The sequence below is a fragment of the Hermetia illucens genome, chromosome 4 (assembly GCF_905115235.1).
Source record: "Hermetia illucens chromosome 4, iHerIll2.2.curated.20191125, whole genome shotgun sequence".
NCBI classification, from domain to species: domain Eukaryota; kingdom Metazoa; phylum Arthropoda; class Insecta; order Diptera; family Stratiomyidae; genus Hermetia; species Hermetia illucens.
In genome coordinates, this window is record NC_051852.1 from 138,535,867 (window position 1) to 138,549,131 (window position 13,265).

Here is a 13,265-nt window from a genome sequence, read left to right on the forward strand (position 1 = left end):
AAACAACTTCATAACGCAGTTCTCCATTGGCTGATAGCATTGACCCGAGATATTCAAATCTGACAGTGATTGCGCCTATTTCATGGAGATCGGTCGTCAAAAATTCAGTTTTATTTAGATTCAACATGAGACCAAGTTGCATGAGGCGATCATTCCATTTTTGGACAAGTTGGCCGAAACTCTGATCGGTTTATATTAATTTTTTGGAGGAATATTATTGCATTTCAAATGAGGCGACAAAGGATCACTGCATAGCTTTCAAAGTAATGTCTTTAAGAGCACCTCAACGACCAAGTAGTGGAAAGGGTACCTCCTTGTGGTTTAGTAGGATTAGTTAGCACCCATCTGTTAAGGAACTTAATTCAACGTAAAATGTTAAAAAATATTAAAAATAAGCCTTGAAATAAATTACTATTTGTATCCATTTGAATCCAGTCTGTTTTACAAACAAAACCTTAAAAAAAAATATAAACTTTAACGTTAAAAGACGTGATTGAGTACATACGTAGAAGTTCACATCTCCAACCATTTCATCAAATTTCGTTGGTTTTAACCGGAAAATTAGGAAAGTTCTTTACTTCAAATTGTCAAGGTGAATTTCATCCTTAATTCATTACTATTCCTGCCGTGATGAACATTTGTAGTGTGAGTAGTTTCGTATAAGGACATACCTCTCACCAAAAATATGGAAGCAAATGTAAAATTTACTTTTCATCATTTGGAATAATTAAGTCTTGCTTTTTTCTATTCGCTAATGATATTTATTATGCTTGCAAATACCGTAAGTGTTAGCATTGATGAAGTAAACAAGTGGTTCCCGAAATATCGGAATTAGCGAGAATAATAAATATCACTAGCGAATAGGAAAAAGCAAAGCTTAATTATTTCAAAAAATTTATTCGCTGGAAACATCGTAAAATTACACTTCGACTTTTCATCAGTTATTGATCCTGTTGCTTTACGAATATTGCGGATTATAGCAAAAATATATGTTCAGTCTTTTTGCAGGAGATGAAAAAAGTCTCAGTGCACACTAATTTCGACTACTAAATAAAAAGTTTCATCGATTGAGTAAAATTTCTACTCAAGTATTTATTTTGAAAATTAAATGAAGAGTTCCTTTGAATTTCATCATAAGTCAATATAGGGCATAATACAAGAAAATTTGGTGCAAATGCTACCATTGTTAACCAAGATAAAGTAGACTTTTGTCTACTGTCTCTTTTGTCAGAGTTTTCTCCGACTTCACTGTACTGTAAGTCGAGTGAATAGCCTGACACACTAAAGACTTATATGTGTTGCGTAACTATTATTGCTAGCTGTATATAAATGAAAAACTACTCTTGCCAACCTTATTTTTGACTTTGGATGAAGAAGTGGGCAGGGAGAGAAACAAATTCAAGAAGAAAATTACAAGGAATAGCAGGAGCGTCATTTTCATGTAAGATCCAAACTCCAAAATAGTCACATCGAAATGGTATTTTTTCAAATTAAGTTAATAATATCATTTTTTTTAATTTAGAAGCTAACTTAGCCCACCAGAAATCGATTCCAACAATCCAATTTCCTATATCAGTGCAAATAATATCACGTTCATAAAAATGTGGACTATAAAACTGGGAAGATTGACGCAAAAACGTATGAAAAACCATTTCGCGTTCCTGTGATGGTACCTTCAAAGTGAATAGGCTTAATTATTCAAATATATAATGTCGTTAAAGTTGCATCTCTTTTTCTTCGACTTTCTTTTAAAATAAAATGCTCTGAATGTTTTCATGTGTTTATTGCAATGCATTAAATAAATCCGAATCTTTATCGCATTAAACGAAAAATTTATTGCAAATTTTATGCAAAGCAACCGTTAAAATATCCATGACGTAAACCACAATTGCATTTTTGAGGATTATGTCACCATTACTCGGTCATTGAAAAAAACAGAGTTCATGCCCGGTAGCGTCATACTCACATGAAAAGTGTGCAACCCCTGAGCGACTACTGATTATTAATTAAAACCAGTTTTGAGTTCATCAATATGTACATAATATTACTTATTATTATTGGAGCTAATATGTTGCCCTGCTATGGAGCGTGGAATTGGATCGCTGCGGAGAAAATGTTAAAATCACAGACAAAAAAAATCTCGAAAGCGGGGCAAAAAACAAACTCAGCTCAGATGCAAAAGAGCGTAAAACAGATGCAATCTGAACTGAATATACTGTATCTCTCGTTTGGGGGGAGTTGTTCTACTCAGATTGGAGCTGAAATAACAACAATATTGATCAGCAGCAATAGCGTAAACCCGTGTTGATATCTTTGTCGTAATCAATAATATCCAAACACGATACATGGCGCATATCGTGGTGATGATAAATGACTCTTGTGGAGAATGAAAAAATATTGACAAGAACGGTATGTTTGGAAAGGTGTTGAGGAGTCAAAATATGCAGACATAATTGCATTGTAAACGTGGAATTAGAGACTCGGATTTCTAGTAGCGCGTGGGGAAAATGTCGGCTTTTATGCAGAAAAAAATAATTGCATTGCATTTTCAAGGGTAGTGCACAGATTTCCGTATTCATTGATGTATTGTTTTGTATAATTAACATTTCAGAACAAAAGAAAAGTTAGTCAGCAGAAGGGTTTAAAGCCGTTGCATGATATATGGGAACCGTACTTAAGACCTTTAGAAGTCATCTGTGATATCAACACCTTTTTTTATAAACCTCATCGTTCCGACAGAAATAGAAAAGTTTTCCGCAAACCAACTACAAAAACCCCCCCCCCCCCTGTTCAACAAGCTGTAAATCTTCTCATTTCTGGTAGTACCTCGGGGGCAATATTCGTATTGTTTGAATTTGAAAACAGGAATTTCGGCACGGGTACTAATAAAAACTTCACATTTAACTAATGCGACAGGTTTTAACATTTTCGCAGACATTCGAACTGGATTTAACCAGATTTCAACAGTGGAATTCGGAACATTGAATTAATTAAATAGATTTTGTCACTAGGCATTAAACTCTGAACTAATTTATGTGTGTTTTTCCTTTTTTGTTCACAGGTAGCCAACATCAGGTAGTGTTGAATTTAGGCAGTTCCTATGCTCGTTTTGAATGGGATATATTTAATATAGTTGCAATTTCGAAGCTGGCTCTATCGTTTTGATAAACTAACAAGTGGTAAATGAATGACTGGCACATATTGTTAAGTGTTTGCGGCACTTTTCGTATCTGAAAACGGAAAGCGTTGTGCGGGATGTCACGTAGAGTCTATGAAATAATTTAAAAATAGTCAATCTTGATGGAAACAAAACGGAAGGCGAAAGCTTGGCATAAAATGTTTTCCGATGTGTTCTTTATACAAAAAGGTTCAAGCACGTCGCATTTTGATCTAACAAGAACTTCTTTAATTATAATAAGATTTACGCTGAACTTTCCAGCATTAAATCGAAACAACTGGGGTGATTTTCCATTGCTTTTAATTTGAGTACATACATATACCGTATTTGGAGAACCATTTGATACATTGTTCACGCTGCTGAAGAAATCTTTACACTTAGGTAGAAATCTCGAAAGGCACGAATGAATTCAAATTAAAAACTATAACGAAACAATCATCTCCAGGCTCAACGATGATTTCCAGTGGCATTATATATTTATGGTTCACACCGCTGCAGAATTTGTGTTTTGTGTTTAGAATGAACTTCGAGGACGTTTAGCAGTTATGTTTCAGATATTAGATTGATATTTATCTTAGGGCGTAGATTTTGTATACCATTAGCTTATTTCTTTATAAATATTTAAAATTCCAGAAACTTGCCAGCAGTAACCAAAAAATCATCATCATCAACGGCGCAACAACATACTCGGTCTAGGCCTGGCTTAGTAAAGAACTGCAGACAATTCGATATCCCTAAGAGCTGCCTAGCTGCCTGGCGTCCTGACCCACGCCATCGCTCCGTCTTAGGCAGGGTGGACTCAAGTAGTTTCTGGCAGTAGGGTGGGTTTGTGGTTAGGGTGTAGGTGATTTTGACACTATGATATTTGATGTGGGTCTCGATTCGTATGGGTTATTCTTCATTTCTTCATCATCACCGGCGCAACAGCCGGTATCGGGTCTAGGCCTGCCTTAAGAAGGAACTCCAGACTCCCCGGTTTTGCGCCGAGATCCACATATTCAATATCCCTAAAAGCTGCCTGGCATCCTGACCTACGCCATCGCTTCGTCTTAGGCAGGGTCTGCCTCGTCTTCTTTTTCTATCATAGAAATTGCCCTTATAGACTTTCCGGGCTGGATCATCTTCATCTATACGAATTAGGTAACCCGCTCACCGTAACCTATTGAGCCAACGGTTTATGTCAGTTTATAAATAAAGTTTTTCTGGATATTTGTAAGTTACCTGCTTAGCGCAACTTCACAGACATCAGCACATCCAGGTCAGTTGTATCAACTGTTCCATTTAGTTCGGTTAATAAAAAACTAAGGTCAATAAACTTAAACTGTTCGCGCCAACAAGACCGAATTTTCAACAATCGGCATAAAACAAACCGAAATGAATCTCGGACTGTGGAAAAGCTTCAAATGGATGTTCATAATCGCCAACATCAGCACCCCAATCACTGGTGGGGATTTGATCTCGCACTTTCAACTCCTTTTAGGGCTTAGAAACAAACGTCCCCCAGATAATATCACAAAGCTTACCAGCAGTAGGTGAAATTTGGATAGAGGACGTAAGGAAGTCCTCGAAAAGTACCTTTGCAAAATAGAGCGACACCATTGACCAATGGCCAATTGTGGCCAGGTAGTAATCAAGTAAACGCGAAGACTCAGGGAACAAATTAAAGGCCACCAACACCGAACAAGGAATATGTCGACCGAAACCGACCAGCAATTCTTTGGTAAGCCCACTGCATACGCAGAAAAACAAATCTGAATCATGCATGGATGGCAAAGGACAACATTGTCAACACCGTTGTAATCACGCCGTTTGATCTCCTTCGAATTCCTGGTCATGCCGTTCCCTCTGAGCAGGCACACTGCTCAATTTTTTGGGACTTTCGTCTCTTGCTATATCGTTGATATCATGATCAGGTGTTAAGCGGGTAGCGTAAATAACACGTCCATAGTGTGCTTGAACGACTCTAATCACAAGGGCTGTCAATAAATCTAGACGAACGCGTATTGGGACGAACGAAAACCATCATGGAGATACGAAGTTCTCTGGGGATCACCAATTTCTGAATGGGATGCAGTTGGTCTGTCAGTTTTGCATGTTCACGCGGCCGGTGATCGAATGAAAAATGATTCGGCCAACCGGCCAGATATGTTTGTTTAGGCTGTGAGCGAGAATTTTATAGGTATCTTTGCCGCTGGTGAACATGTTCTATAAATGCACACCCACACAAAAATGTCTCAAATTCTCGTCTCAAAGCCTTCCACGTCCAGAGATGAACTAATGATGTCAGTACGTGGATGGTGCTTTTAGTTCAACAAGCAGATCATCACCGCTCCCTTCAACACCTTAACCGACATTATCGGTGCAAAACGAATAAGAGCCAAACAACATCACTCAGCCTCAAATGAACTAATTAACTGCTGGGACCGCTCACTTAAGGCAACACGCATGTGCTACATGCCACGAAGCTCTTCTGACTGTTCCGTTGAAACTCTGAATATGTTTCAAAGACAACCTCAAATACTCTATGGCTGATATGTTTTATGAGACGTCGTTACGAATCTGAGCCGAATGCTACGTAGATGACATGACAGCCGATCCTAATACCTACAACTTTGCATCATGTAAAACACGATTTTTTTCTGCTACAAAATTGACGCAACAGCAGCCATGTCCTTTGAAGAACGGACGCCATAAGAAAACCTCTCAAGCAACCGCATTCCAACTTGTCTTTCTCACATTTAAAATCCGCATCGTAAGACAGGATACTATAATATCTACAAAACACCTAAAACCCGCATTAAGCCCTAGAAATTCTATAAATATATTCACCTATCAACAAACAGGACTCTATGGCTTCATTCCACTTTGTACTTACATAAACAAAATCTAACAACGTCGTCAGCCTTTTATAAAAGGTCTTCTGAGGAGGGGATGATTGTCCTAGTTGTCTATCGCAATTTAAAACGAATTTCTATTGGGTTGGTCAAATGTTCGCAGTGTTTTGTGTCTTCTTTTATTTGAAGACAGTTTATTTGGTTACTACCGAAATTTTAAGGATCTTTCCTTCTCCTCAAAACTACGGTAATTATTTTTTTTTTTGTGATAAGCTTTTTTTAGACTGAGATGTATCCAGGGATGGAGGAAAGAAAAATCATCATGTTCGACATGACCTTTCATAGAGGTCAAACAGCTGCTGAAGCTGCTCGGGATATTTGCGAAGCATCTCTGTAGCTGACATATTCGGGTCAACAGCACGTAAATTCAAACGTGGCTGGTTTGATCTCGACGGGGCAGCCCACGTTGGACGATCTTCAGAATTCGAAGGTGGTTTCAAACCACTTTTGAAGGAAGACGATTGCCCAGCAAGTCCCGAAGGACAAAAAATGAATTGCGGCCATGTGACAGTACTCAACAAAGGTTTTCTGACAAATTTGTCGAAAAATTGGGTACGTGGGTGCCCCATAATTTTAACGAAGTGAACAAAGAAAGGAAAAATAGCACGTGAACACAAACAACCTTCTTGTATCGAATCGTGGCGGGAAATGAGAAGTGGTGTATATACATCGATGAGGCAAAGGAAAGAATAGGTGGCTCAAGGAGAAACTACGAAACCGAAAGTCAAACAGGACCTCCATTCAAAGAAGATTATGATCGGCGTGTGGTGGAATTGGACCGGTATAGTGCATTTGGCTGTTTGAAAAAAAAAAACACTACGATCAACAGAGAGCTTTATATGGCCAACTGACCGCGTAAATGAAGCAATTTAGCTGAAAAGACACGACTAACAAGGTCAAATAATAATGCTTCAGAACAACGCTAGGCCCCATCTTGTGCAATTCGTAAAAGGCGCACTTGAAGAGCTCGAATGCGAAGTTTTTCAACATTTACCATACTCTCTAAGTCTTGTGCCAATGGATTTCCATTTTTTGGGCTTCTTGTTGAAACAATTGCGAAGCGTTATTTTTGACAACAAAAAGGACTTCAAAAACCGACCTAACTTCGTCCATACCAAACCGGGCAATTTTTGGCGCAATTGCTTGAAAGATGGGAGCAGGTGGTCACCAGTAGCGGCGAATAAACTATTAATGAATTTATTGGTTTTATTTTCCAATAGAATTCATTGAAAAAGAAACGCTGATAACATCTTCACCAACCTAATAAAGCACCTCTTCTTCACCAGTTGAGTAAATATGGAGGCGCATAAGACGCTCCAGATTTGCCCATTTCCTAAATATAAATTTTCAAACAGTACACAGTGATTAGAATTTGAAGCTCTGTGTCCAAATTGTGGTGGCTTGAATTCGACCCGGTAAAGCGTTGGAAAAATCTCGACCAATCAAGGCAATGGCTGTAAAGTATGGAAGGGGTATGGTTTCCTGATTTTGAAAGCCACCAAACAAACTTCCATAAGTCCATAAAAGGTTTTGATTGATTGAAATTTGAAGGTGAAGAAAGCTCTCTTTGAAGTGAGTACTGCCCTTTCTCATATATCAAAAACAACAACATGAATAGAATCAAAACTGACAGTCAGCCGAGTGACATCACTGGGGGCTGATTTATTGAAGACAAACAACGCTTCAACATTATGGGAATGATCTGGAAGTCACCGGTTCCCATATCAATTGAAACTGCATGACCTCGAGGTAGGTTGCTTGAACTGGGAACTGCTTCTCCAGCCTAAGAAAGAATTTTAGCATCAGATTGTCATTGGTGATGAAAAATGGATTCCACACAACAATTTCAAGGGCAAAAAATTATGGATTAAGTCCACTCATCTCTTTCGGATTGCAATTTGTTTAGATCAATGGCTCATGGCTTGTCTAAGCAGAAATTCACTTCTCACAAAGAGTGTCGAAAATGTATCGATTCATGGATTGTATCTAAAGACAAGAGACGAAAGATGTAGAAAGCGATAGAGAGTATTTTGAATAGCATATTTTTCAGTTTCCACTTAATATGTTGCTCTGGAAAAAACGGGTTCACGGAATAGCTAAACAAATAAGAAGTGTTAACCTTTTCTCTTTATGGTTATTGTAATCTGTTTAACATTTTACCACCTTGGAACTTTCTATACTTTGTCTTCAAACTTCTTCCTCTGATGTTTGTGGATGGCTACAATTCTCTAAAACCCTGTCTTCTTCCACCTTGCAATATTTACATCACGAGGATGTTCCTGGTAGGATTATAACGCGGAAATTATTCGGTGGCGCCTTCGAAAATTATTTTTTTTGCTCGAATTCTCAAGAAATTCTCAATCCTTTCAGGGAAAAATTGTCGCAGCTGTTGATAAAGCTGGACAGGTCTTTCCTTATGACCTATAATCTGCTTTATTTGGACAAATACCATAATTCGGGAATCAGTCGTTGCCTTCTTCAGTATTTCTTTCCAGGATTTATCAATTGATCTTCAAAGTATTTCCTTTTCACTTGGAATACTGGCTCCCAATCACTCGAAAAATTACTAAGAACTGTGTTGTGTTGTCGGACATTTCTTGCATGGAATTATCCCAAGATAATTTGGAGTAGATAACGGGTAAATTGTTGCTCAGCTGACGCTTTGTGTGAATTCTGAAATCACAACCCTTAACTTATTTTCAGTTTCCGATGACCCACTTGGACCTTTTTTCTCTGTAACCCCATCGATAACTTATATGTATAAATGTAGATTTTTGAGTTTGTTTCTTGCCTTTCGAAGTAGCAGTTAATCCCAAAGAATCAATAAAATATAATTTAATGACAAAATGCATTCTCCTACATTTATGAGATCAAACAGCATCCATCAGTGTATCCCCATTCGATTATAGAAGGTCAGCAGATAGTAAGGAACCTTTACGTCTGAAAGGTTTATTTAAAAGTTCATTGTGTCTGTTACTTACAGCTCTTAATAGTCACAAGCTTCTGTTCTCAACTCATTGCTGTTGCTAATCATTTAAATTTACAAAAAGAAGTATAAAATCACACAAAATGTATTCTATCAACTGCATAATTGCATCCAATGGAGCGAAAATAACTCGTGTAACCAACGGCCGTAAATTAAGCGAGAAATCGTATTCGATTGATATTGAATTTCCAATAGCTTTTGAGTGTACCCATTTGAAATTGAGACGCGCGAAAACATGACAATCATCACACAATCAAGATGTTTATTGAGAGTCCATTAAGTTTTCTAATTTGGGTCTTTTTTTCCTTGTTGTGGCGCTTGGTAGCATGTATGAGTTTTTCGTCACTCTCGGCAAATATGTTTGTTATCAGGGACAAGGGAATGATGGTGGGGTTCAAGCAGGAATTAGTGACGCAATTTGAATTTCAATAGACTTGGGATGGCGAGTTTGAATGCCAGGAGTGATTGGGTATGAAAGAAATGAACCGCAGTACACTTGGTAAGAGTTCTCAAATTCCAATGATCAAGTTGCCCTAAAGACTCGCGGAGTACAGTTGCCATCTCTTTGTTGTCACAAACCAAACAAGCAAATCATTTGAATTACAAAAAAAATGTTCAATCAAAATCAATTTTCGAATTAGTTTCAATTTACAAACTCATATCGAAGTCAAGGCAAGTAAACATATCAAAGTCAAACGGGGAGTTATGGCTGCGTAAACGAACCCTTTATAGATACGTAAATTAATTTGGTAGCAGCAAAAACGACTGACAGCCCAAGCTGGCATGAAGACAGCCTCACGCGCTACAATGAAAATCTGCTCAACTCACACGCAATTCCATTATTTTTTACTGTTTATTGGAAGTGATAGCAAGGTAATCCGGTTTTAATAGTAGTCTCGGTATCACAAGTAAACATGTTAGGCGGCATGTGTACAGAAGCCGTTTTCTATGCAAACCTCTGTTGCACTATTAGAGACGCTGGGTGGTGACTGAATGTCGTTTTTGTTTCACTTTTGTATGCATTAGAACTTTTTTGAATGGATCAAGAACTGATTTTCAAGGTATCGACTAATAAGCATATTTTGCCAATAAATAAAAGATATTTATTACATGTTTATCTGATGTGAAGAAGTAGGTCAGTTGCTAATATGTTTTTCATCAAGTTTTATCATTAAACATTTCATATCACCAGTTTTGGGGAGAATACTGACGTACTTTTGATAATGGGGTCGAATTCGTGGAAATATTAGACTGGAAATATGTTTATCTAGTTAGAATAGGACTGCATTAAAAAATTGTGTGCCATTTTGTTTTCGAGAAGTAGAACTGCGTTTTGTGAAATCTTTATGCAAATATATTTATTGATTTAATCAAATCCTAATACATCTGTTATGATGCGGACTATGAGCAGGTTTTGAGCTTTGCAGTAATCAAATCTGGATAAAACTCGATCAAAATGATTTTTTTTCAATAGATCCATCCAGAACCGGATACAAGAAGTTCATCACGGTTGCATATTTCGAATATGAGTTGTTGACCTACTACAACATTTAAAATTGCATCTATGTTTTTAAATAATTGTAATAATAATTAAATAATGGCGTGGTGTCCTTCAGCTTTGATATTAAATATAATGGAATACTACTTATGTGGTGTGTTTAAATCTTCGCCTTCGATTTCCTTTGGATTGTATTTTATTCAGAACTGCCAAAACTTGTTCATCCTTTTATCGGAGCCGAGCCATTGGTTCATCTTAGCATCCTTCCTGGCAACGGCGGCAAGAAGCTAAGTAACTGAGTAGGGCCAAAGGTTCACTAAGTACACAACGAACATATTATCAAAAAAACTAGGAAAAAAGTCGTCGTCATGATCGCGCAAGGAATCTGTAGACCTTCAAATGGCAGATAGGCTATCTCATTTCCATTGATACACAAGACTATAAATGGCGAGAGTTCCTAACAAGCACTCGACAGCGCACATTGATGATTTCGCTCATTCCTTCAGATCTAACATGAAAATAACAACTGAAGCCTGAGAAATAATTCGAAAATCTTTCGAATGTAACTGAACGAAGTTTCCGAGGATTAGACTTCTGCTATACGTACATTAATATTTTATTTCGCATCGATATACGAAGAGCGGCGGTCACGCCTTGCTGATCTGAGCATCAAGATCAATTCAGGTTGGTATTTAGAGTATCTGAAACGAAATGGCTCAAATGTTGCATCAAATTCGAGTCATGCAGAAATATCTCTAGACGAACAACGGTTGCGAACCCAGGAAATTCTTGGGCCTGATCAATTTCTATTGAAAATTTATTTATCATCGTAATAACTCAAGCTCATCAACGAATATATCAAAAAGGATACGGAACCGATGACGTAAACGTTTAATTACCCAAGTTGTTTTTATAACATCTGAATGGGAGGTAAAACCCGGGCAATATCGGAGACCAGGACAACAGTTCACTGAAACTCTGCTGCACGGATTAAAAGTTGACCATTTTGTCTTTCATCAAGAAGAATGTCGAACCAACCATACGCCTTATGCGTATGTACATCTCAGGTATGACCTCTGACAAAAGAAAAGGCCGATGATTAACAAGATGTTGAGCAGTTGCAAAGAAGTTTTCAGCTGCAGAACACAGCTCTGGACCTCCGGTTTTTCCCATTAAACAATATAGTCTCCATTGCTTTCTGTGGTATTTCAACTGACACGACCTGGACTTACATACCTACGAAAGAAGGATTTCGGCATGATACGCAGTGTTCCGCATCCGAGTGGACAAGATGATCGAGTGTCAGTTCGTCCGGTGGACTTGCGTGACGTGCCAGAGGCACAATAGTGACAATCTTTTACAGAATACATTCCGAAAGAATCAGAACTGATTTCAGAGCAAGAAACTTGTCCATTGTTTTGTTAACTCAACTTAATATTCTTCGAAACAATACCCTTATGTGTCAATACACTGTTGCCAGTGGGTATTTCAAGCTTCTTAGGCCCCTGGAACTCGGCAACCGAAATGCTCTCTAAGACGGCTTGAATCTGCGCGACGCTGCCCGTGACAGTGCCCATTTATGCCTTATTTAATCGAGAATAACAAGAAGAAGTCAGGGGAAGTCAAGTTAGAGCTGTAGGAAGGGCGCGGCAACGTCGCAATCTTGCGGGCCACAAAAATCCTGTGTATCGCAGCGTCGTCGTGAAGGAGGATACAATCTGCGATGACATTCGAACGACTTTGCGGACCCGACCTTTCAAACAGTGAAACACTCCCGTGTAGAAATGTTCAGTAACAGTGTCTCCGGCAGGTAGAAACTCCTTGTGGAGCACTCCTTTCGCATCGAAATAGGCAATAAATATGTTTGGGTACTGATCGATGTGCCACTCGGAACTCTGATGCTTTGTTACTTAATCGTACTCGTAACATCACCCCTCGTCACCAGTAATCATTCTGTTTAAAAAAATTGATTCTTTTTTTTTTTAAATCTTCGCGCATTTGAAAACTTTGAGCGCCAATTTCGCGCACAATTCCCTCATGGTCAACTCTGTTGTCGATGCGTTTAACTGAAGTTTATTTAAATTCAATTTATCATCCATTAGTTGTTCAGCGAGCCATCGATGAGAGTTCAAAACATCACAAACTACACATCGTCCCTACATTAGATTCTTGCGGGTTGCCCACTGCGGTCTTCATCTTGAAACGCTTCGCAGCCATCTTTAAACTGCTTGTACCACTCAAAAACCCATGTACGTGACATAATGTGTCCTTTATAAGTAATTTAAATCCTAGTATGAGTCGCCGTTGCAATTCGGTTAAGTTTGACACAAGCCTAAATCGAATAACGCTGTTCCAGAATATACTGCATGTTCAATTTTCGCACGTGAAGGCCAGAAAACCAATGGAGAATCCATAGGGACGACCTTACACAATCACGCATTTAAGGTAGAAGGCAAGATTCTCAGCCTCGGTAGACTGTTTTCACTGAGGCTACTTTCCACACCCGTTAGCGATCTTTCCAGTGAGATACACACAAGCATCAGTTCACCGATGATTACAGGAAACATGACATTCACGGGAACTTATCAAAGGACCAAATCTCCGCTCGTTGCATTCAGCTTTGTTTGAGCAACGGGGCAGAAGTTATCGGATGTTTTGGGTTTTTGTTAAAGTAATACAGGGTAGGACTGGTTTTGTTTCCCGGGCGAA

At 38.4% G+C, this 13,265-nt stretch overlaps 1 protein-coding gene and 1 long non-coding RNA gene across 2 annotated transcripts in view; one reads left to right on the forward strand and one right to left on the reverse strand.

Annotated features, from left to right (window-relative positions):
* Positions 1-13,265, reverse strand: part of LOC119653535 (activating transcription factor of chaperone) — a 62,809-nt gene that overhangs the window by 34,944 nt on the left and 14,600 nt on the right. The window lies entirely within an intron of this gene.
* LOC119653536 lies at positions 1,288-1,772 on the forward strand. Its single transcript, XR_005249713.1, has 2 exons — positions 1,288-1,441; positions 1,523-1,772. It is a non-coding gene; the product is annotated as an uncharacterized LOC119653536 (long non-coding RNA).